The sequence below is a fragment of the Tursiops truncatus genome, chromosome 7 (genome assembly GCF_011762595.2).
Source record: "Tursiops truncatus isolate mTurTru1 chromosome 7, mTurTru1.mat.Y, whole genome shotgun sequence".
In the NCBI taxonomy this organism is placed as follows: Eukaryota; Metazoa; Chordata; class Mammalia; order Artiodactyla; family Delphinidae; genus Tursiops; species Tursiops truncatus.
The window spans coordinates 98,172,195-98,195,092 of NC_047040.1; the positions used below are offsets into that span (position 1 = coordinate 98,172,195).

The window sequence follows — 22,898 nt, forward strand, 5'->3', positions numbered from 1 at the left end:
GCAAAGTGATTCTGTTATACATATATATACATTCTTTTTTAATATTCTTTTGCATTGTGGTTTATCACAGGATACTGAATATGGTTCTCTGTGCTATACAGTAGGACCTTGTTGTCTATGCAATCTGTATATAAAAGCTTATATCTGCTAACCCCAACCTCCCAGTCCATCCCTCCCCCCAACCCCCTCCCCCTTGGCAAGCACAAGCCTGTTCTCTATGTCCGTGATTCTGTTTCTGTTTCGCAGATAGGTTCATTTGTGTCATATTTTAGATTCCACGTTTAAGTGATATCATATGGTATTTGTATTTGTTTCAGAAAGAAAAGTCTTAGAAGGAGAGTAACATAGGCTTGGAACATTTTCCCCTGTGTTTTATAGGATTAAAAGCAGTCAGCAAAGTCAGAGAGGTCAGAAGAGGACATGAGCTCTGTGAAAGCTGGGACCCCAGCGGCTTTTGATCTCTGCCTTGTCCCCTTAGCCTGGAAGGGCTCAAGCCCCATCAGGTGCACTTGATAGATATTTTCTGAACAAACAAGTGAATGAATGAATTGCTTTCTCCCACTTCACTTCAGACACATTGCATTCTAGTGTCCTCCCCCTTCCCCTTCTCATCAAAACCTGCTCTTACAAACCTATCTCCATTTAAGCACAAGTCCCTACAACCTGCTCCATGAAAAGAGGTCTATATGTCCACATAAGTTTGGGAAATTATGCATGCATTCTATTCTTGGTGATTGAAAATGCTCATGAGAATACTAGAGGCACTTTCTCCTGCAGCTAAGAAATCGGAATAACTTTGCCTAACTCAAAATTTCCTAAACTTTATTCATTTATTTCATTTTATTTGGTAGATGTTAATGGAACATTTGCTATGTGCCAGGAAATGGTCTAGACATAGGAAGGGACCAGTCAGATAAAGTCCCTGCCTGTCCTATGGAATTTACGCTCTGGTGGGGAAGACAGAGAGTGCACAAATAAATAAAATACTTAGCTGATCAGATGTTGGTAAGTGAAGTGCAATAAAGAAAAACAAAAAGGCAAGAGCGGTAGGGAGGACTGTGACAGGGAGTTACAGTTTTAAGTTCAGTAGTTATTATTGAGGAGAGGTTTGAGCAAAGACCTGCAAGAGGTGAGGGAGTGAGTCACTGGGGGGAAGATATTCCAAGCAGAGGAAGCAGCAAGTGCAAAGGTCCTGAGAATGTCTGCATGTCTGGAGTGTGTGAGGAAACCAAGATGGCCAGGGCTGCTGGATGACTCTAGGATGGGAAGGGCAGTAAGAGGAAAGGTCATGGAGGTGAGAGGGGTAGGGATGGGGGTCAGGTTACGGAGATCATATCTAACCGCAAAAGTGCTTCACTGGTAATGCTGAGAAGTGTTGTCTTTGCTCAGAACCCTCCTTGGTCTCCGCACACACAAGTAAAAAAAAACACACACACACACAATTTTAAGAAAAAGCAAAAACGAGACCGGTTTCCTCATGAGTAAAATAATATTGCCTTCCTTTCAAATATTTTTTTAATAATAAAAAATAAATTTTATAGAGTTGTGGGCATTTAGTTAATGCTCAATAAATGTTAGCTCTTTGCTTTTTTCTCTTTCTCACTCCATCTCCCAAAAAAACATGTTGTCTGCCCAGTCTACTATCATGCTGCTATAGCAATGATAACAGTAAGCAATAAGCATAAAGTGCAGAATCAAAGGCATAGGACAACGAGTGTTTGAAGGTGGACAGATAAAAACTTTGGTGGATATAATGCCGTAGATTCCACTAATGAAAAAGATGAGAGAAACTAAAAGATCCCACACCAGAGGATCAAGAAAGCAGACAGGGCAACAGGGATCAGGATTCTGGGCTGTATATGTGGACATCGGCTGCAAACAGTGAGAAAGGCACCTTGTACACACCAGGGAGGTTTCTTTTTTTTTTTTTTTTTTTTTTTTGCGGTACGCGGGCCTCTCCCTGCCGTGGCCTCTCCCGTAGCGGAGCACAGGCTCCGGACGCGCAGGCTTAGTGGCCATGGCTCACGGGCCCAGCCGCTCCGCGGCATGTGGGATCTTCCCGGACCGGGGCACGAACCTGTGTCCCCTGCATTGGCAGGTGGACTCTCAACCACTGCACCACCAGGGAAGCACAGGGAGGTTTCTTGAAAGAGTGAACGTTAGATGTTTTTGGGGGGGTATATGGGAGGATGAGTGGGCCTTTTGGACAGCGCATGTTGAAGACTAGTAGACCCCATGGGTTGAAAACGTGGGGATATTTAGGTTCTGACAAAAGATTGGCAAATCACTGCTTGAGAGTTTCGGTTTCCCTACATCATAACCAACACATGATATTGTCATACTTTGTTAATCTAATGGATATGGAAGTCTCTTTCATTGATATTTTACTTTATATTTCCCCAATTATACTGTCATTGAGCTTCTGTTCATATGTTTGTTGGAAATTAGGGTTAAATTCATTTAATTCATTGATATTTATCGAGATTACTTATATTCATATAATATTTTCATTTATTTCACTGTTGCCCTATTAATGGTTATGGGTATTGTTGCCAGGTTTTGATATTACAAGCAATGTTTTAATGAACAATCACCTACCCATGTCATCTTGTACATATTTAGGTTTCTTTGTTGGGTAAATTCCCACAAATAAAATCACTGAATCAAAAATGTATGTATTTATAATAATTAATAGGAAATATATTTTATTTTAATCATTTAGTCATTGTATAATACAGGAACATATTATAATATTTAAAAAGATCAAAAGGGTAAATTGTAAAAAGTAAGTCTTTAATCAGCTTTTCCCCTCTAGCCCTCCAGTTCCTTTTCCTGGGGGCTAATACTGCTACCAGCTTATAAAGAATCCTTCAGGACTTCCCTTTGGCTGCTGTTCCGTACTACCCTTAGAGGCTCTATTTCTCTGAGACTTTAGAATCTCAGGCCACTTGAGGCATTTGAGGCCGTTTGAGGAGAAATGGTTCCAGGCGAGAGAGGATCAGGCAGTGGCAATGGAGGGGTTGCAGTCACGTCAGGCTGCCTGTAGGGAAAAAGCCTGAGGGGCCCTTTTGGTCGCTGGACCCTGCGCTTTCTTCCTTTGCCGGTCCCTGCCTACCACGAAGATGAGTTCAGCCTGGGTCACCACTTTGGAGAAGGAGCATCTCTGGATGTATCTGCAGGCACTCGGCTTCGAGCTGGGCTCGGCGACCGTAGCCTGTGGAAAGATGGTGTCACACACGCACCTCGGAGTGAACATGTTTGACAAGTTGAACCGTGAGGCCTTTCAAATAGTTTCTTATTTTTTGTTTCAAACACTTGACCAGTCTCTCAGTAAAGAAGTGTTCAAACTTTGTTGGCCTCCATTTGACCAAAAAAGTGATACTGAATTCCGAGAACATTGCTGTGAATGGTTAAAAAAGATTTCTGCTGAATGTGGAAGTAGCTTTCCTCCAGTTGTGGGTTCACTATTTCTTTCTCCTGGTGGTCCTAAGTTTACTCATTTGATGTATCAGTCTGCAAGATTTGTTGCAATAAAAAATATAAAAACCCATTCTAAAAATTCTGTACATTTTACAGAGACATTTAATGTAAAGCCACAAGATTTGCACAAGTGCATTGCCAGATGCCATGTAGCACATAACAGATTTTTACAAATTTTGCAGAGAGAAGATTGTGTTACCTGAAAATGCCAGGAAAATGCACAATTGTCAGTTAAACAAGCATGAAATTTGAGATCAGAATGTATAGGACAGCAAAACCAAATTAAAAAAATGGAACCCTATGATGATCAAAGTAATATACAAGAGAAAATTCAAAAGGTTCGGTCTTTGTGGGCTTCAGTGAATGAAACATTCATGTTTCTGGAAAAAGAGAGAGAAGTTGTTAGTTCAGTCCTTAGTCTTGTTAACCAATATACTTCAGATGGAACTAATGTTGCTATCAATATTCCAAGGCTCTTACCTGACAAAATTGAGAAAAAAATGTGTCAGTTGCACATAGGAAATGTTTATGAGGCTGGAAAATTGAATGTCTTAACAGTTATTCAGTTATTAAATGAAGTCTTGAAAGTAATGAAATGTGAACATTGTCAGGCTGACCAAGCAAGACTGACAGTAGACCTTCACTTCCTTGAAAAAGAGACCAAATTTCAGCGAGAAAGACTGTCAGATCTGAAACATATGAGGTATAAAATAAAAGAAGATCTCACAACTATAAGACATTCTATTGTTGAAAAACAAGAAGAATGGCATAAAATTTGGAAAGAATTTCTCGGCCTGTCTCCTTTCAGTCTAATTAAAGGTTGGACTCCAGCTGTGGATCTTTTACCACCTGTGTCTCCCCTTTCGTTTGATCCTGCCTCAGAAGAAGCATACGCGAAGAGTATTCTTTTGCAGTACCCTGCTTCACTTCCAGATACACCTAAGTAACATATCCAGGAAAATGATTGCAAGAAGGGCAAGTGATACGCTGGAAACTAAATGTGATCTAGCCAAGAGCCCTGCTTCTTTCCTATTACAGCTCATTTCACCATCAGATAGAAACAGTGTTACACTACTTGAAAAGGACAGGAAGTTGACATCTTCTAGAGAGAAAAATGAAACAGTTTCTAAGAAAACACCAGAATTTGAAGTGGAAGACTCTTCATCATCACATATTGCAAAGAGTAGTGCATTTGGAGGGTCTCTGCCAGCTAAAAAAGTGATCCGTTCCAAAAATAGCAAGATCATCTGGTAGAAGAGGTTGCAAGGGCAGTTTTATCTGATTCACCACAACCTTCTAAAGGAAAAGAAGTAATGTTAGAGGAACTAATTGACTCTCTAGTTTCTAACCTGTTCTTAACAAGGAATCAAGTTCCTTGAACTCCAGAAAACTTGATAAGTGATATTAGGAGCTCATGGAGAAAAGCTGTTAAAATAGAAGAAAACAGGAGTACAGAACCAATTCAGATGGATACTGAACATAGAGAAGTGTTGCCAGAATCCTTACCTGTGGTGCATAATCAAAAATAGTTTAACAGGGCCAGTTTTTTCTCAGCAACCACTATGTCCGATTCTAGCCATTCTCATTTGCCTGAAGAGAAAGTTGTTTCAGATTGCCTGAAGTGTGTGCTTCAGAAACCTGTGGTGACCAGTTACATAGGTGAACCAACAAAACAAAATCTGTCAGATTTGTTAAATAAGGACATAATTTGTAAGCAAGATTTGGAATATACAGCTTTACAGAACAAACTTTTAGAAACTAGCCAAATAGAGACATTCTACCCTGCTGTAGGCAATAGGAGAGATGTGATAGGTAGCAGTGAAGAATAGTATATTAAAATATCAGACTCGAAAGCTTTTTACAGAGATCTTTCCATGCATAAAAGTATGTTATGGAACTCTTTTCAGGTATCAAGTGGAATTAGTTCCAGTTTTAAAGATAGTGATTTTGGCATATTACATGAAACTCTTCCAGAAGAAGTTGGTCACTTAAGTCTTAATAGCTCCAGTAGTACAGAGGCCAGTTTTAAACTGGAAGCAAATAGTCCTATGCACAGTGGCATTTTCCCAGAAGGTGTTGTGGAAGGAAGACAAACTACTCCAGAATCAGACTTCAGTTTACAGGCTACTTGCAGTGGATATGAAGCTCTGAAGAAATCTCTGTCCAAGCAAAGGGAAGAAATTTGCCTCTCTAATCCTGAAACAGTTGAAAGACAAACCTGAATTAAGCCTTACTTCCCAATACATGCAAACTGATGATATGCTTAACTGTTTGGGCACTCATGATTTGCACACTGACTATACAAAACCATCTTCACGCATGTCCCTTAATGAAAGAAAACGGTCTCTTTCACCACTAATTAGGTTTTCTCCAGTGGAACAAAGATTGAGAACCACAATACCATGTAGTCTTGGAGAACTTCTACCTAATTTAACAGTCAGTTTTGCTGAAGAAGAAATCTTGAATACGAGCCTTGATGCAAAAGAATCTCCATCTGACTTGAAAGATGAAGCAGTAGCCCAGTCAGTTTAACTATGATGAACTTAAGTTGAAGCAGTGTCACGGGATAAAAACTGATTTGTAATTTAAATACACATTGGGAGTGTAACTGTTTTTCAAGGTCTAAAGAAGTCCTAAATAATGCTTTTTAGCCTTCTCTGCTGATTTTAGGTAAGGAGAGTATGTTTGGATTTTCTCTCTTTGTATGGATATGGGGTTGAAATGTGAAGTATTTCGAAAGCAAACAAGTTACGAGAAGCCATTTTGATTTCTTTTTTGTTGTTGTTAGTTTCTGCTTTATAGCAAAGTGAATCAGTTGTACATATACATATGTTCCCATATCTCTTCCCTCTTGCGTCTCCCTCCCTCCCACCCTCCCTATCCCTCCCCTCCAGGTGGTCACAAAGCACCGAGCTGATCTCCCTGTGCTATGCGGCTGCTTCCCACTAGCTATCTGTTTTACGTTTGGTAGTGTATATATGTCCATGCCACTCTCTCACTTCATCCCAGCTTACCCTTCTCCCTCCCTGTGTCCTCAAGTCCATTCTCTAGTAGGTCTGTGTCTTTATTCCTGTCTTACCCCTAGGTTCTTCATGACATTTTTTTTTCTTAAATTCCATATATATGTGTTAGCATATGGTATTTGTCTTTCTCTTTCTGACTTACTTCACTCTGTGTGACAGACTCTAGGTCAATCCACCTGATTACAAGTAGCTCAATTTTGTTTCTTTTTATGGCTGAGTAATATTCCATTGTATATATGTGCCACATCTTCTTTATCCATTCATCCGATGATGGACACTTAGGTTGTGCGTAATCTTGTAAGCATGAAATAAATGGCAAAGTATTAGGTTAACTAATTCATTATGTTCTAGTTTCAGTTAATAACATAAGGATGAGTAGTTTTTGATGTGTTTTATTAAGTGGTTAACTTAATAGCCATTGGATATACTGATCTTTCTTTTTAGGGAAATAAACAACTTTTATTGTTTCTTTTTTAGAACATTCTGGTACTAAACAAAAAAAGTGAGGAAAGTAATGCTTTGGGGTGTATAATCAAAATGACAAAGTTTAAGTTTGGGAAAGCTCTAAAGAGGCTTAATGATTATTCACGTAGGTTGATCCTGAAAAATGATGTTTGATGGAATAAAGTGCATGTGATGATAGTGAAGACTGGAGCAGAATGAATTTAGGAAAAAGGAAAAAGGTGGAAGATGACTAGATACTTTTGAGGGATGCTAACTATAAATCCTTTCAGTGGGTTGTATAGCAGTTTTATATTTAGTCTAATTTAGACTTTGAGAATTTAACTCTAGTTTTTTATTTTTACAGAAAAAATGTAAATTAAAAAATTAGTCTGTGTTTGGTTTTTTTTGGAGGGGCACTGTTTTGGGAGAAGGGAGCTATTTTTTTTTTTAATTTTTTATTGGAGTATAGTTGCTTTGCAATGTTGTGTTGGTTTCTGCTGCACTGTGAAGTGAATCAGCCATGCGCATACACACATCCCCTCCCTCTTGGACCTCCCTCCCTCCTCCCCCCCCCGCCCCCCCCCCCGCCATCCCACCCAACTGGGCCATCACAGAGCTCTGAGCTGAGCTCCCTGTGCTATACAGCAGGTTAAGGGAGCTAATTTTGTTTGTTACCTTCCTCCTCAAAAACCATCAGTTACCCACTGCCTACAGAACAGCTTCAAATTAACTTGAGAAAATTGAATTTGGGCTTAAATAACTTGTTCAGTGTTCCACAGCTAAGTCGGTGATGAAGCTAGGATTTGACCCTATTTTCCTTTCTTAATATACCAACAAGACCTTCTAGAAGTAACTAAAAGGCCAGGATGTAGGATATGGCTGAAGGAGTGGGCCTTCTGGACTCTAAATGAGAGTCAGATGTGAGGCCTCTTGTACAGTGTCCTGCCTCATGTAGTCAGATCCCCTTGCCAAGAAAAGGGCTTGTCTTTAGCATCCAAGTGAATACATGCCATTGCCCTCTGCAAACCAGGAGGTTAAGCACATGCTGGAAGGGTGATAGCACCTACAGCACCCCTGTGTCTAGCCCCAACTCTTAACCATCACAACCTTGTTCAATTTGCCAGGAAACTGGCAAGAAGAGGAGAAAAGTTGAAGGGAGGAGTTCTGGAAGTGGATGGGCCTAACAGTTCATCTTTCTTCACTCATTTTGGCCTACTTTCTCTGTGTTGCTTGTTTGATCCAAGTTTGAAGGCCAGTCTTTTTATGTAAGAAAAGACAGAAGAAAAGCACATATAACTACCTTATTTGCAGCAGAAAAGAAAGAGGAAGAGAAAAGCTTCTCCTAAGGTGCCATATTCTTTTATTAGTTAATAGAACAAATAGGGACTCTGTAAGTCTACTGGGAACTATCCTCTAGTCTTAAGAAACCCAGTATCAGTAAGTCCAAAATTAACATGTAAAGGAGAAGGTAGAGCTATCATATTAGCATCTACAAAGTGCCAGGGCTATTCCTGGATACTTAATAATACATATTATATCATTTAATTCTCATACCTCTGTAAGACAGTGATATTGTACCTATTTTACAGGTAATGGTAGCAAAGCTAGGGAGCTTAAATGACTTGTCTAAGGTGGACTTGAGGAATTACCTGGGATACCTCTTAAAAAAACATATATTCTGTAGGTCTAAAATGAGGATTAGAAATCTGCATTTTACATAGCTTCCCTGGTAATTCTCAGGCTCAGTAAAAAGCTTGAGAGCCACTGCTAGGGGATACAGATTCACATTTAGCCCTGGGGTATCTTAAAGAAGCTGGGTACACTATTACATACATACTGCTGTAGAGATCTTAGCCCTCTGATAAGGAAGCTGAAGTTCACCAATAAGTGTGGGCCCTGAATTACTGAGAATCAAAAGATCAAAATATCTCTGGGTATTAATGGATTTACAAAAACCACATTGTTGTTAAGTGAGTCATACCTGTGATAGGCTGAGAGTTTTTGGCATTTTTCCCTGTCCTTTGTATGCCAGTAGTATAAACAAAAGTATATTAAATCTGTCACTTTCTCCTAAACCATTCTGATTATGACTTACTACCTTCAGCCTCTTCCTTATCCAGTATTGCCTGCATACCTGCCTTTTAACCTTAAGGGACTGCTTTGATCATATCACTTCTTGGTTTAAAATTCCATTAATAGTTCATTGGTAATTCCAGAATAGAGTTCAAAGTTAAGGGATATAAGGTCTCCTCCATAGATTCCTCTTTTCCCCCTTCCACTTATGCTCTTCCATTTTTTTCTTTCGGAGTGCTTTGGTGAGCATGCGTCTTTAAAAATCTTAATTCACAGTTCTGAAGCTGGAATATCCTACCTTCATCTCCCAGCTTTTCACAGTTATAGTTGTCCTTTAGGGTTTAGAACAAATGTCACTTTCACCTTGAAGTCTTAATCTCTTATCCATGGGCCTGTCCCTTCTCTGAAATCTCCTATGGCTTATGTTAACTTTTATTCACTTAGTATTTTTCATTTATTGCTTTTATTGTATTTTTTCATGGTTGTATGTAATTCCTCCAGTTGTATTGATTAAATACATACAGACAGACATACTTACGTAGATGTGCATGTGGGGTGTGTCCACGCATACATATACTCCAAGGGCCATAGATCATCCTTAGCAGATATTGAAGTATTGGAATTGTTTTCTTTGCCTTCTGTGTGATGGAATTAAAGTAATGGTAAAGAGGGAGGGCTACTTTATTGCTAAGAGTACTTTTTCTCATTACATTCACAGCAGAATGTACCTTGTTTTATTCACTATTCATAAGATGAAGGTGTGTAAACTGACTTCTCTATCAGTTTGAAACTTTAGATAATGCCTCTATGTCCTAATGGTTTTAAATGTTTAAAGAGGACAAGCATATAATATCGCTTAACATGAAAATTGTTATCAAGTGGAATAAAGACTCTGTTGTTAAAGAAAATCAATTTGGGGGAGTTTAATTGAAAACAAAAATATAAGTATTTTGAAACCATTCTTTACCATGTGTTTCTTAACCATGATCTATGGAGTCAATTTTATTTAATTCTTGAGACCTGTATAAAAGGAAACACTGTTTTTTTCCCTACTCTGAGTGTACTAAAATTAAAGTAGATATGTTTAAGGACATTTTCCTCTATGTAAAGGAAGTATTTGCTAAAGTAAAATTCTCTTTCACATGAAGTTGCAGATACATAGTTGATACACCTTTCGCCTTATGCACTGTGAATGTTAAATCCACATCCTGAATTTAAAATATTTGTGAGTCCTCCATGGGACTGTTTGTAAATGTTTTGCATACTAGTCTTGAATAAACATTCAGTATCAAAAAAAAAAAAAGAATCCTTCAGAAATATTCCATGTATATATAAGCTACTCTGTACATAGGAGAATTCCTTTTGTTAAAGCAGATTTGTGCTTTATTCTGCATTGTAGTTTATAGGATGGAGATAGCTCTTGCCAGGACATTGATTAAAACAGAGAAAACAGGCTTTGATGTAAGCATTCTGATAGGAACATATTTCTTTATTGTCTTGTCATTTAGTCTTAGCCATACACTGTCACCGTGATGGATGCCACCAATAAAAGTGATTGTTCTCTTAATTTTAGTATGCTTAACACTTCACTCTGGAGGAAAAGCTGGCTGTAAATTTGGGGCCCTGCACTGTTCCTGGCCACAAATTTTGGAACTTGCTTCAATCTGAACTCATTACACTCTGCATTTGGTGCATAGCAGTTATACTGGGAACCCTCTTCACCATCATCCTGGTGGTTCTCTGCTTCTCTCTTGTATTGTTATCTCTTGTTTCTTATGTCCCATAAAGTATTCTGTCCTAGTTTACTTCTTCATTTTGGGGGAAAAAAAAATCTCCTCATAGCTTTCTATGAAAGAAATTTGTGGGAGGTTAATAGCTTGAGAACTGATTGATTTGAAAATATTTTCAGGGTATTCTTATTCTTGATTGGTAGTCTGCCTGGGTATTGGATTCTATGTTGGAAATTGTTTTTCTTCAGAACTGTGAAGGCATTGATACAGGTTTCAGTGTTGCTTTTCAGAAATCTGAAGACTATTTTTCTTCTAACTGGGGTAGTTAAATATCTTCTACTATCTCCAAACGGTAATGAGAAAATAGCTCTTTTGAGTTGCTGCCTAGGTGTTCTACATGTATGTATGACTATCCTGCTCACGCCCAGAGTCTAGACATTTAGGAAGAACCTGAGCTTAGGATTTCTATCACAAGCTCTGCCATTGCTTTTCCCAGGGCATCTTTTAAAATAACCACTTACAGTTGAGCCGATGAAAAATTAGTGACCTCTGTCCCAACCACCATATAAATAATAGGGGCTTGGTACCCTGCCATCTCTTACTTGCTTGTGACCCGGGATGGAGGATTGCCCTTCCCCCAGCTCATTGCATCCCCCCTCTCCTCTTTGTGGGATCTGTAAGTAATAAATCTTTGACTTTATGTCCTTTGTGTGAATGTTCTGGGTCTTTAATCAAAACAACCCCTGAGTTTTCACTTTTCCGAGGTGGGAGCTGGGATGCTGAGGGGGGAGCTACCTGCTGGCCCATGGGTGGGTGGGTGCGTTGTTCCTCCCCATTCAGCAGGTCGTAATCTGAATATTCTTAATTTAATACACCATCAACTGGTATTCCAACACACCAGTGAAGTGAATTTTTACAATATTATGCCTTCTGTATTATTAGGCATTTTGCTGGATTCTTGTAGGACTTTTCAACCTGGAAAAACTATCCTTCAGTTTTTTAGAAGTTTTCTTAAACTAGTTTATTCATGATTCTTCCTGTCCTTTTCCTCTCTTTTCTCTTCCAAGAACTCTTTTAATTTCAATTTGTTTTTCTGGGTTGGACCTTCAGCTTTCTTATCTTTACTTTCTCATTTTTATCTCTTTTGTTTATGCTCTACTTCCTGGAGATTTCTTCAAGCATATATTTTATCTTTTTTCTGAAACTCTTGATTCCTAGCGTGCTTTTAATTTATGAGTTGTTTTAATTTGTTCTCTGAATTTTCTTTCTTAGAATATCCTGTTCTTGCTTCATGGATGGAATATTTTCTATTATTAGTCCACTGATATTTTAAAAAATCATTTTAATCTTCTTATCTCAACAACTTTCTTCTCCCTGTGTTAGTTCCTTTATATTTTTTGCTTGATTGTGTCCTTGACCTTGGACTTCCCAGCCTCCAGAGCTGTGAGAAATCACTTTCTGCTGTTAAACCATCTAGTCTATAATATTTTGTTAAAGCTGACCAAGCTGACTAATACGGAGAGTGTAAACTGGAACTTCCTCGATGTGTCAGTCTTTTGGGAGAAGCAGAAATTGAGTAAAGTCTAGAGCATAAGATACTGTTGAGAAAAGAAAGCTAAAATGTGGTTGAAGTAGGGGGTTATGGATAGTCTGTGGGAAGCATGAAGACCCTTGGTATCTTTCAGGTCACGGAAAAGAGTGGTAAGACTCATTGAAGGTAAAGCTCACTTGCCTAAGCGTTTGATTTGTTAGCATCCCTAAGCCCAAGGAATGCTCAAAACGTTTAGAAAACTGAGAGAGATGGGATGTGTTCTGCTGTGAATGAACATGTACCAGAGAAGATTCCATTGCCATGTGTAAGAGAGAGCGGATACATTTAAAATGCGACCATTTGATGTAAGACTTATGCTGGGTGGTGAATGGTTCAGCACGTAATCTCACAGCTCCTTGTGGCATATTTTTAAGTACTGTACTTGCAGATGACCTTTTACAGAGGTAAATTGCCTATAAGGGGCTATAGTGCTACATTTTAATAATGCTTCAGGGACATTAGGAGGAAAGTAACGGTTATTATTTGGTGATAGGGTCCCATTATTAACTTTCAGGCTGCCGCTGAGCAGCAAATCCAGCTTCAGCAAGAGATGTCTCTTCTGAGGCTTTAAGAATTGATCCAAGCTGGCAGAGCTATATACGCAGTAAGTTAAGGGGGGAAAGTAGAAAAAACAAGGAAGGAGAGGAAAAATGCTTGGAGTAAGAAAATCTAAGTGGTTCACTTTGGAAAAAAATATCGATAAATGGTTCACTCTTACGGAGAAGAGGCAATCTTTGAACTAGAGTATAAGGGAATGGAGTATAAGGGAATGGAGTATCAGGGAATCCTAGTTTTTACCTGAGTTGGTCCATTTCCAGTCTTCTGTATGATGCATCCTGAAGGTAAGTTTTTCTGGGGATTTCCTATTTAGTTTATCTTATATAACTGCTAAATTAAAATAACAACCTCATAATACTAAGGAAAGACCCTTCAAATGGCTTGTTTTTCTACATACAGAAAGAAGTGAAAACACTTTCATCTGGTAATCAAGACTATTTATACTTATAATGTGGACTTTCCAACCTGATACTTTCCTTCCCCCACTCACTACTTTCAGGGTATCCTGCTTAGAGCAGATTGATGTCCTTTCTGCCCGCTAATGTATTATGCTTATTCATAATTTCCTGCTTCTGTTGTGATATTCTTCCCTTCCTTTTGAATTACTACAGTCCAGAGATCAGCAAATTTTTTCTGTAAAGGGTCAGATAGTAAATATTTTCAGTTTTGTGAGCCATATGTTCTCTGTTGCAACTACTTAATTCAATTCAATTCTGCTGTTGTTGAATGAAAGCAACCATAGATAACATGCAAACAAATGGGTGTGGAGGGAAGGACCAAGAAGGTGATACAGGAGGCTCCTGAACTTCCCCCCTTTCATGGATGCATTGAATGTACAGCTACCCATGAAGCAATTCCTTCTGAAAGAAATCCAGAAATGAGATGAATGTCTCCTGTACATGTGGAGAGTAAGAAAATATCCACATCAAGACAGGTAAGAAAGGCTGAGAACAATCCCACCCCAGCACAACACCATACAATCAAGACGGAACTGCTAAATCCCAGCTTCTCCCCGAAGAGTGAAGTGTTTGGGCCACACATATAGTGCTGATAACCTTTAAGGCTGACATCTGAGGGATGGACCCCTTGCTCTGAAAGCCAGTGGAGCCAGCATCCACAAGACCCACAAGACTATAGCATATAAAGAAGTAGTTCTCAATGGGGACCTGAACAGCCCTTGTGGCTATCCCCCAGGGCTCAGTGCAAAGAGAGAAGGCAAAAGTGCCTATTTTCCACTCTTTCCCTGAAAGGAGCCTGAATACATAGTTTCCAAGAAAAACAAGTCTGAATTGAACAACGTAATTTTACACCTCAAGAAACTAGAAAGGAACAAACTAAACCCAAATTTAGCGGGAGAAAAAAATAGCTAAAGATCAGATCAGAAAAAGATGAAGTAGAAACTAAAAAGACAATAAAACTAAGAACTGTTTTTTTTTTTTAAAGGTAAGCAAAAGTGACAAACCTTTAGCTAGACTAAAAAAAAAAGAGAAAGGACTCAAATAAATAAAATCAGAAATGAATGAGGAGACATTAGAACTGCTAACACTGAAATATTAAGAATTATAAGAAACTACCGGGAACAGTTATAAACCAACAAATTAGATAGCCTAGAGTAAATGGATAAAGTCCTAGAAACATACAATCTACCAAGACCAAAGCATGAAGAAATAGAAAACCTGAACAAACCAGTTACTTTCAGGGAGATTGAATCAATAATCAAAAACTGCCCAACAAAGAAAATTTCAGAACAAGATGGATTTAATGCTGAATTCTACCAAACGTTTAAAGAATTAATACTAATTTTTCTCAAAGTCTTCCAAAAAAACAGAAGAGGAGGGAATACTTCCAAATTCATTTTATGAGACCAGCATTACCCTGATAACCAAAATCAGGCAAGGACACCACAAGAAAAGAATACTACAGGCCAGTATGCCGGATGCAAAAGTCCTCAACAAAATATTAGCAGACATAGATGCTAAACATAGATGCGAAAGTCCTCAACACAATATTAGCAAAACAAATTTAAAAGTACATTAAAGGACTGTGACAGTACACTATGATCAAATGGGATTTATTCCAGGGATATGACGTAAGGATTGTTCAGCATCCACAGATCAATATGAGATATACCACATTAACAAAATGAAGGGTAAAAATCATGTGATCATCTCAATAGATGCAGAAAAAGCATTTGACAAAAGTCAACATCTTTTAGTGATAAAACCTCTAAACAAACTAAGTATAAAAGGAATGTGCCTCAACATAATAAAGGCCATATCTGACAAACGTATAGCTAATATCATACTCAATAGTGAAAAGGAGAAATCTTTTCCTCTAAGATCAGAAACAAGACAAAGATGTTCATTCTCACCACTTTCATTCAACATAGTACTGGAAGTCCTAGCCAGAGCAATTAGGCAAGGAAAAGAAATAAAATGCATCTAAATCAGAAAGGAAGAAGTAAAATTATCTCTGTTTAGAAATGACATGATATTATATATATTTAGAAGCCCTAAAGACTCCAATAAAAATGTATTAGAAGTAATAAACAATTTCAGTAAAACTGCAGGTTCTAGAATCATTATATAAAAATCAGTTGCATCTCTATATACTACCAATGAACTATTGGAAAGAGAAAGACAAATTCTGCATGGTATCACCTATATGTGGAATCTAAAAAAAACCCCAAAATCAAAAAAAAGTCAAACACAGAGAAGCAGAGAGAAGATGGTGGTTTCCAGACGCTGAGAGGTGGGAAAAATAGGAAGAGACTGGTAAATGGGTATAAGCTTTCAGTTATAAGATGAATAAAGTCTGAGAATCTAATATATAGCATGGTGACTATAGTCAATAATATTGTGTTGTATAACTGAAATTTGATAAGAGAGTCAAATTTAAGTGTTTTTTTTAAAAGAGTATAAATATGTTCGGTGATGGACATGTTAATTAACTCATGGTGGACATCTTTTCACAATGCATATGTATATCAAATCATGATGTTGCACACTTTAAATATTTTACAGTTTTGTCAGTTAGATCTCAGTTGAGCTAAAAGAAAACCCCAAAATCTCAAATGTATGTGGCCAGATTTGGCCCTCTGGTTGTAGTTTACCTACGGCTTCTCCAGCATCCTGAATCCTACTGTGAAAGAAGCCAGTCAAAAAAGACAGTATATTGTATGACTTCATTTATATGAAAGGCCCAGAACTGGCAGATCTGTAGAGATATAAATTAGATTAGTGGCTGTGATGAACCCAAGCCCCATGTTCTCTATAAGACCATCCTCAATGCATTTCCCTTTCAGTCTCCAAAGGTGCCAAGATTTTCACTTCATTGTCTTTATGGTTTCTGGGCAGTGTTAGCTTGGCTAGAGTATGCTTCTCCCACCCTTTTCAGGGTTTTTGCTCTCTCAGTTTCCCAGTCTCATGTCAGAAGCTGAACCAGAACTGGAAATGACATGGGTTTTTTGTTTGTTTGGTTTGGTTATTTATTTGTTTGTTTCTTATGTCAAGCTGAATCAAATCAAAGGAAATTTAAGAGCTACAATCACTGTCCCATGTCCATTGTTCTTAGTTCTCAACATTCTTTTTTCACTTACATCACACACTGATAGACAACGAAATAGTGTCATACGGGTTCCCCAGGGTGACCCAGAGATCAAGTCAGGGATGGAGGTGGAGAAAAGTTCAGATAGAAAAATTCTCTCTTCCTTCATCCTCTTTCAACTAAACAAAAAGCAGCAACAAAGTAAACATGAAATACACAAGAAAATCCTTACCAAATCTAATTTTAAAATAATACTTTTTTCCTCTGCTTTCCTCTGTCACCGGAGAGCTACAATGCTTGAGTTAATGGCTTATTATTGACCAAGAGTGATGATCATGGTTGCATTTAGCCAAACCTGGATTCTTTGTGATTCTGGGATTCTGATGAAATATTTAGGCGTGTATTTCTCTGCCTTGGTTCTCATATTCTTATGTAGTATCCTGAGTATTTGGACTCAGGAAGTGGCAAATGTTACGTTTGCTGGGTGAGACATTTGAAGTGAGTGGTTATAGCTCGGGAAATCTTACCTATATGTTTTCCATTTAGAAAGTTCTCAAAGTATTCTATGAGAACTTACAGGAAAATTAAAAAAGAAATCAAGGCATACACACCCATGAAATTTAAAAACATAAAATATAAACATATGAAAGTCAAAATGATTCATTCATCACATAGCTGTTAGATAAAACATGAATGTGAAATTAGCAAGTTAGATTGATATCTCGTCTGGTTAGTAACGTAGTATTAATAGCTCAGTCAGGTCCATTTATTTATTTGTTACGAATTTATTTATTTATTTTTGGCTGTGTTGGGTCTTCGTTGCTGCGCACTGGCTTTCTCTAGTTGCGGCGAGTGGGGGCTACTCTTCGTTGTGGTGCGCGGACTTCTCATTGCAGTGGCTTCTATTGTTGCAGAGCATGGGCTCTTGGTGTGCAAGCTTCAGTAGTTGTGACACGTGGGCTTCAGTAGTTGTGGCTCACAGGCTTAGTTGCTCCACGGCATGTGGGATATTCCTGGACCAGGGCTCGAACCCGTGTCCCCTGCATTGGCAGGCAGATTCTTAACCACTGTGCCACCAGGGAAGCCCCCATTATTTTCACACCCCATATGACTAGATCTTGTTTATAAGGTGGTCTCTGAGGGAAGGAAGTGTGGAGCAATCCGTTACGAACAGACAGAGAGTCTGTGACTTTTTTAAGCACGAAATGGAGTCTGTGAGCCACATTAACACCTGATCAGGAGAGTTTCAGGTCATAATTAAAGTCACTGAAACAGGGTATGCTCTACAAGACGGACAGCCTGTTATAATGATAGAACAAGACATCAAAACCCCTCATCTGACTTCTTCCTGGGTGTTTTCTATCAAAACTTCCACCTGCTTCCTCACTTTTACCATTATTCAGAAAAATGACTATAGTGTGACCTGAGGTAAAGCCTTCTGAATTTTCATTAAAATTAAAAAATCAGTATGAAAAGAAAAAATCACTATATTGTCAGTAATACCTCTCTCACTTTTTCTTACTTAAAAAGGATCTGAATAACTTGGTAGAAATGGACTTATTATGTCATATTGGGATTTCAGTATTAAATTATATCACATTGCAGCCATATGGAATTGCCATTTTTGACAGTCAAAAAGAATAAAATTCCAGTAATTTCACTGAACCCAACTCAGTAATGAGAACAGTTATTCATTGATTTTTTTGTGTGTCAGATACTGTGCTGTGTAAAATCTATATTTTCTTATTAATCCTCATAATAATCATATGAGTAGTGCTAGTAGATCTTCATCAGTTCCTCCCCACTCCCACTTCTACCAAAGCCACATCGAATAGACCTTGAGAAGCTAATGAGTTTTCAAGACCAATCCCCTATCTCACTTCCGACCCTGCACTTCCTACCAGGTTGCCCCTCCTAAACTCTTTTTTATAGAAACTTTTGCAATCATACTCTCGATATAGGCATTGTCATCATTATACACTTTTTTAAAACTATTTTTTAAAACTGAGGTATAGTTAATTTACAGTGTTAATTTCAGGTGTACAGCAAAGTGATTCAGTTATATACACATACACACACATCTTCTTTTTCAGATTCTTTTCCATTATAGGCTATTACAAAATACTGAACATAGCTCCCTGTGCTATACAATAGGTCTTTGCTGTTTATCTGTTTTATATATAGTAGTGTGTATATGTTAATTCCAAAATCCTAATTTATCCCTTCCCCCCTTTCCCCTTTGGTAATGATAAATTTCTTTTCTTTGTCTGTGAGTCTACTTCTGTTCTGTAAATAAGTTCATTTACATCAGTTTTTAGATTCCACATATAAGTGTTAAGATATTTGTCTTTCTCAGTCTGACTTCACTTAATATAATAATCTCTAGGTCCATCCATGTTGCTGCAAATGGCATTATTTCACTCTTTTTATGGCTGAGTAGTATTCCATTGTATGTATGTACCACATCTTCTTTATCCATTCATCTGTTGATGGACACTTAGGTTGCTTCCATGTTGGCATTATTATCACCATACACTATTGACACACAGAGAAATGGAAGCTCAGGGATTTGAGGAAGGAAGAGGGTTAGAACATAACTAAGGCAGGATTTAAATCTGTCTTCTTGACTCAAAATGTTGAGCTCCTTCACTGATCTCGTTTTATCTATGTTTTATGACTCAGTTGCCCAATGTAAAGCACTATGAAGGTGATTTAACCCATTCAGACCAAATTGAATTTACCTTTTAAAAATTTACCTTTTACGCAATTTTTATACAATCTCCCAATTCATCCCACCCCCCCTCCTTATATACACTATTATATATAAAACTAATTAGATAACTAATGAGAACCTACTGGGTAGCACAGGGAACTCTATTCAATGGTTTGTGGTGACCTAAATGGGAAGGAAATCCAAAAAAGAGGGGATATATGTATACATATGGCTGATTCACTTTGCTGTACAGCAGAAACTAACACAACCTTGTAAAGCAACTATACTCCAATAAAAATTTTTTAAAAAGTTTACCTTTTTGGGGCTTCCCTGGTGGCTCAGTGGTTAAGAATCCTCCTGCCAATGCAGGGGACACGGGTTCGAGCTCTGGTCCGGAAGATCCCATATGCCGTGGAGTAACGAAGCCCGTGCGCCACAACTACTGAGCCTGCAAGCCACAACTACAGAAGCCCGCATGCCTAGAGCCTATGCTCCACAACAAGAGAAGCCCACACACAGCAACGAAGACCCAACGCAGCCAAAAATAAATAAAATAAATTTTTAAAAAATTTACCTTTTTCTTAGAGCCAGTAGAGGTAGATAGAGATGGTCGCTTTGTCCTTGTCTCCATGTGATGTCAAAAACAGAGGGCCTCAGAAACTACCGGAACAAATGGTTCTAAATGTTAGTGTATTTCTTTGTCACTGGGGTAACTTTCTACAAGTGAAGTATTCTGGGTTCCTTCCCTAGAGATTCCCAATCCAAGTCTGGGATAAGTCCAAAAAAGTCCACTTTTCAATAAGTTTCACCAGGTGATGCTGGTGAGAAACTTCAGGAAAAAACTTGGACAAATGTCCAACTGCCTTATTTTATTTATAGATGAAGAAAGGGGAGTCACTCCAGAGCTGTGAAGCTGCTAAACTTGCTTCTTTGCTAGTAGCATCGGTGCCAGAACTAGAACTTGGGTCGTTGGACTTTTAATCAAGTAGTATGATTTTAAAACTTTAGTCACAGACCCCAAATATGAATATATACACTAAGCATTACTGTAGATTAAATAAATGACATGTCTCACATATGCAGTATTTATCAATATGCACATGAATGCTTTTTAGCTCAGTAAATTAATTTAAAGCTCTGCTGAATTCAGTGTACTGTTTTTATTATATATGTTTTTGCCATCATCACTCTGCAGAGTTTCTTTTAGGTGTTAAATAAGGGTCCTCACAACCTGAGCATCCTGGGGGCCATGGTCTAGGGCTCTTTTATTAGCTCTGCTCTGGCTGAGCCTAGCAGCTCTGGCTGCTGCTGCATCCTTTATAGTGGTCAAAAGTAGATGCTATAATTAGGCTTCCACTTGCCAGCTTGCTTAGATCAGCTGGGGACATTAAAAATCAGCCAAGGCCTGAAAGCAATCAAAGTGAAATTGGATGAAACTTCTAAGGATATCTTCAAACAGAACATTTCCCAGAAGTCACCATTTGCAGACTAGCCAGGTTTGGAAACCCCAACTTTAGCTATTTAGAATGAACAAGTACATCATGTCCTCTACAGAAATGGACCTGAAACAAGCCTGATCCTTGGACCTCTTAAGTGATGCTATGCATTTGAAGAAGGTCTTGGATTTGCCCAGTCAAATGCACACCAGGGTGGGTTTGTAGCTATTCCTTGCATGTGGCGAATAGGCAGACTGAACAAGAATCTCCAGATGAAGAAAATGGGAAGATGAATATGGGGACTGAACAGGAGAGTATAAAGAATCCCCTCCTCCCTCACTCCACCAACACCATGTGAGCGGTAGTTGTGAGCTTCTTGTACTTGGTGAAATGTTCACACCACGTGTGGTTCAGAACCTGCACCTTACAGGAGACTTGCAACCCTGGGGCTCTTGTCCTCTCATCTGGGAGCATGCTGTGTTGTTCTCTGTCAACTATCTCCATCAGTTTACTTATGCTAGTTTATAAAGACTATTTGCATCTTTGACTGTGCCTGTTGGTGTCTTCTCATCAATCATGTCCCACAGTCCTGTTGTGACAACCACGCACCCATATTTCTCAGGCCATACCAGGAATAAAAGGAAGGGAGTAACAAGAAAAATTAATAGTAATAATGATGGTCATTTGGACATGTCACCTCTGCCTATTTCTGCAAGTCTGTAAATCTAAGGTGAGGTCTTAAGATGCCTGCTGGTGTCCTGCAGACGTCTTTTCTAAAGCCAGTTCTTCAATCTGCAAATGTGTTTAATCTCCATTCCCTTGTCCTCTGTCTTCTTAATGCCCACTTTCTTTATCAGCATTTGTTTTGTTAGTCTATTTGATGGGCATCTATTGTTTAGGCTTTTAAGACTTTCTAGAAAGCCCTACCCCCTTCAGTTTGGCCTGAATGGGTTGGGTCACCTTCATAATGCTTTGTATCAGGCAAAACTGAGTCACAAAACATAAAGCTACTGTGATGTGGGTGAAGCAACTAAGCATGTGACTTGACTGTGTTTTAAATCTTGCCCCAGTTATGCTCCAACTCTCTTCCTTCCTCAAATCCCTGAGTCTCCCTTTCACCATCTGCCAAGTCGAAGAATGGCATGCCCCTCTGCCAATGCCTGTCCACAGAGGTGTAGCTCATAGGACTTCCTTGTTCTACCTAGTGTCTCTCTTCCCTGCTTCCTTGGTTAGTCATGCTCAGTTGCTCAGCAGGGTAGGACTCCCACATGCCCTGATATCCTCAAATTCCCTTTCAACCAGGATTTCAGCAGAGCATGAGAAGTGTTGAGGTGCAGTTGCAATTAGAAAAAAAAAATTACGGGTGCTCATGGAATTGACTTAGACAAGATCTCATGCAAAAAAATCTGCCTTTTTCAATTCCTATATGCTAGATTTCCAGGCAAATCAGTTATTTCTTAGGGAATGAAAATTTTGGTAGGACTTCAGAAATGACAGATTTCCAGGTGAAAATTGCCTGAACTAACCACTCACCATAAACCGCACTCCAAAACTCTAATTCTGAAATATCATGTTACATACTTTTCAAAACTCTGTCTCTGGTGCTTACTACTTGGGCCACTTCTGACCACCCATGTGGAGAAATAAAATATATTTTTTAAAAAATGCAGATCATCTTCTTTTCCTCAACCTTGTTTTTAAGTACCGTATCTCCCTCTGATGCTCTGTGCTTATTCTAGGACATTTTCCAAACCTTTTGATATTTCCTGGCCCTGACTCTGCCCTGTCCTTATGTGACTGTCTACCTACAACTAATAAAAAAATCGAATTCATATTAAAGTATATTGAGGACAGATGACTTACCCAGATATCAGGGGATTATTATCAAATCAAATCAGACCAAATAGATAAACCTAAAACAAATTCAGATCTAATAGTCTTGGAGGGATTATAATGTATGATTTTGATTTTAAGTGCCCTGAAAAGATTATTAGAAGCATTAATGACCATTTTTCCAATATTGGGCAACAGTGTGATTGCTTGATTTTGTTGCATGTATCCTAGATAGACCCTTTAAAAAGCAAAGCCATGTACTGACAAAGTGGATCAGGCTGTTTGCAAGTATGAAAATAAAGAAACAATTATGTAGCTGGAAATATACCAAGTAAAGAACCTATTTCTGAGAGATGGGTAAGAATTTTTGAGAACAAGATTCTTTGAAAAACAAAATTATGCTAGGGAGGAGAGATGTCACATCCTCTTGAATTTTTGGACTCAGATATAAATTGACTGATCTAAATATAG

The 22,898-nt window shown here is 38.4% G+C and overlaps 1 pseudogene; it reads left to right on the forward strand.

Moving 5' to 3' along the window:
* Window positions 1–3,122: 3,122 nt before the first annotated feature.
* On the forward strand, window positions 3,123–6,038 carry LOC101336515 (HAUS augmin-like complex subunit 6; annotated as a pseudogene).
* Window positions 6,039–22,898: the final 16,860 nt, after the last annotated feature.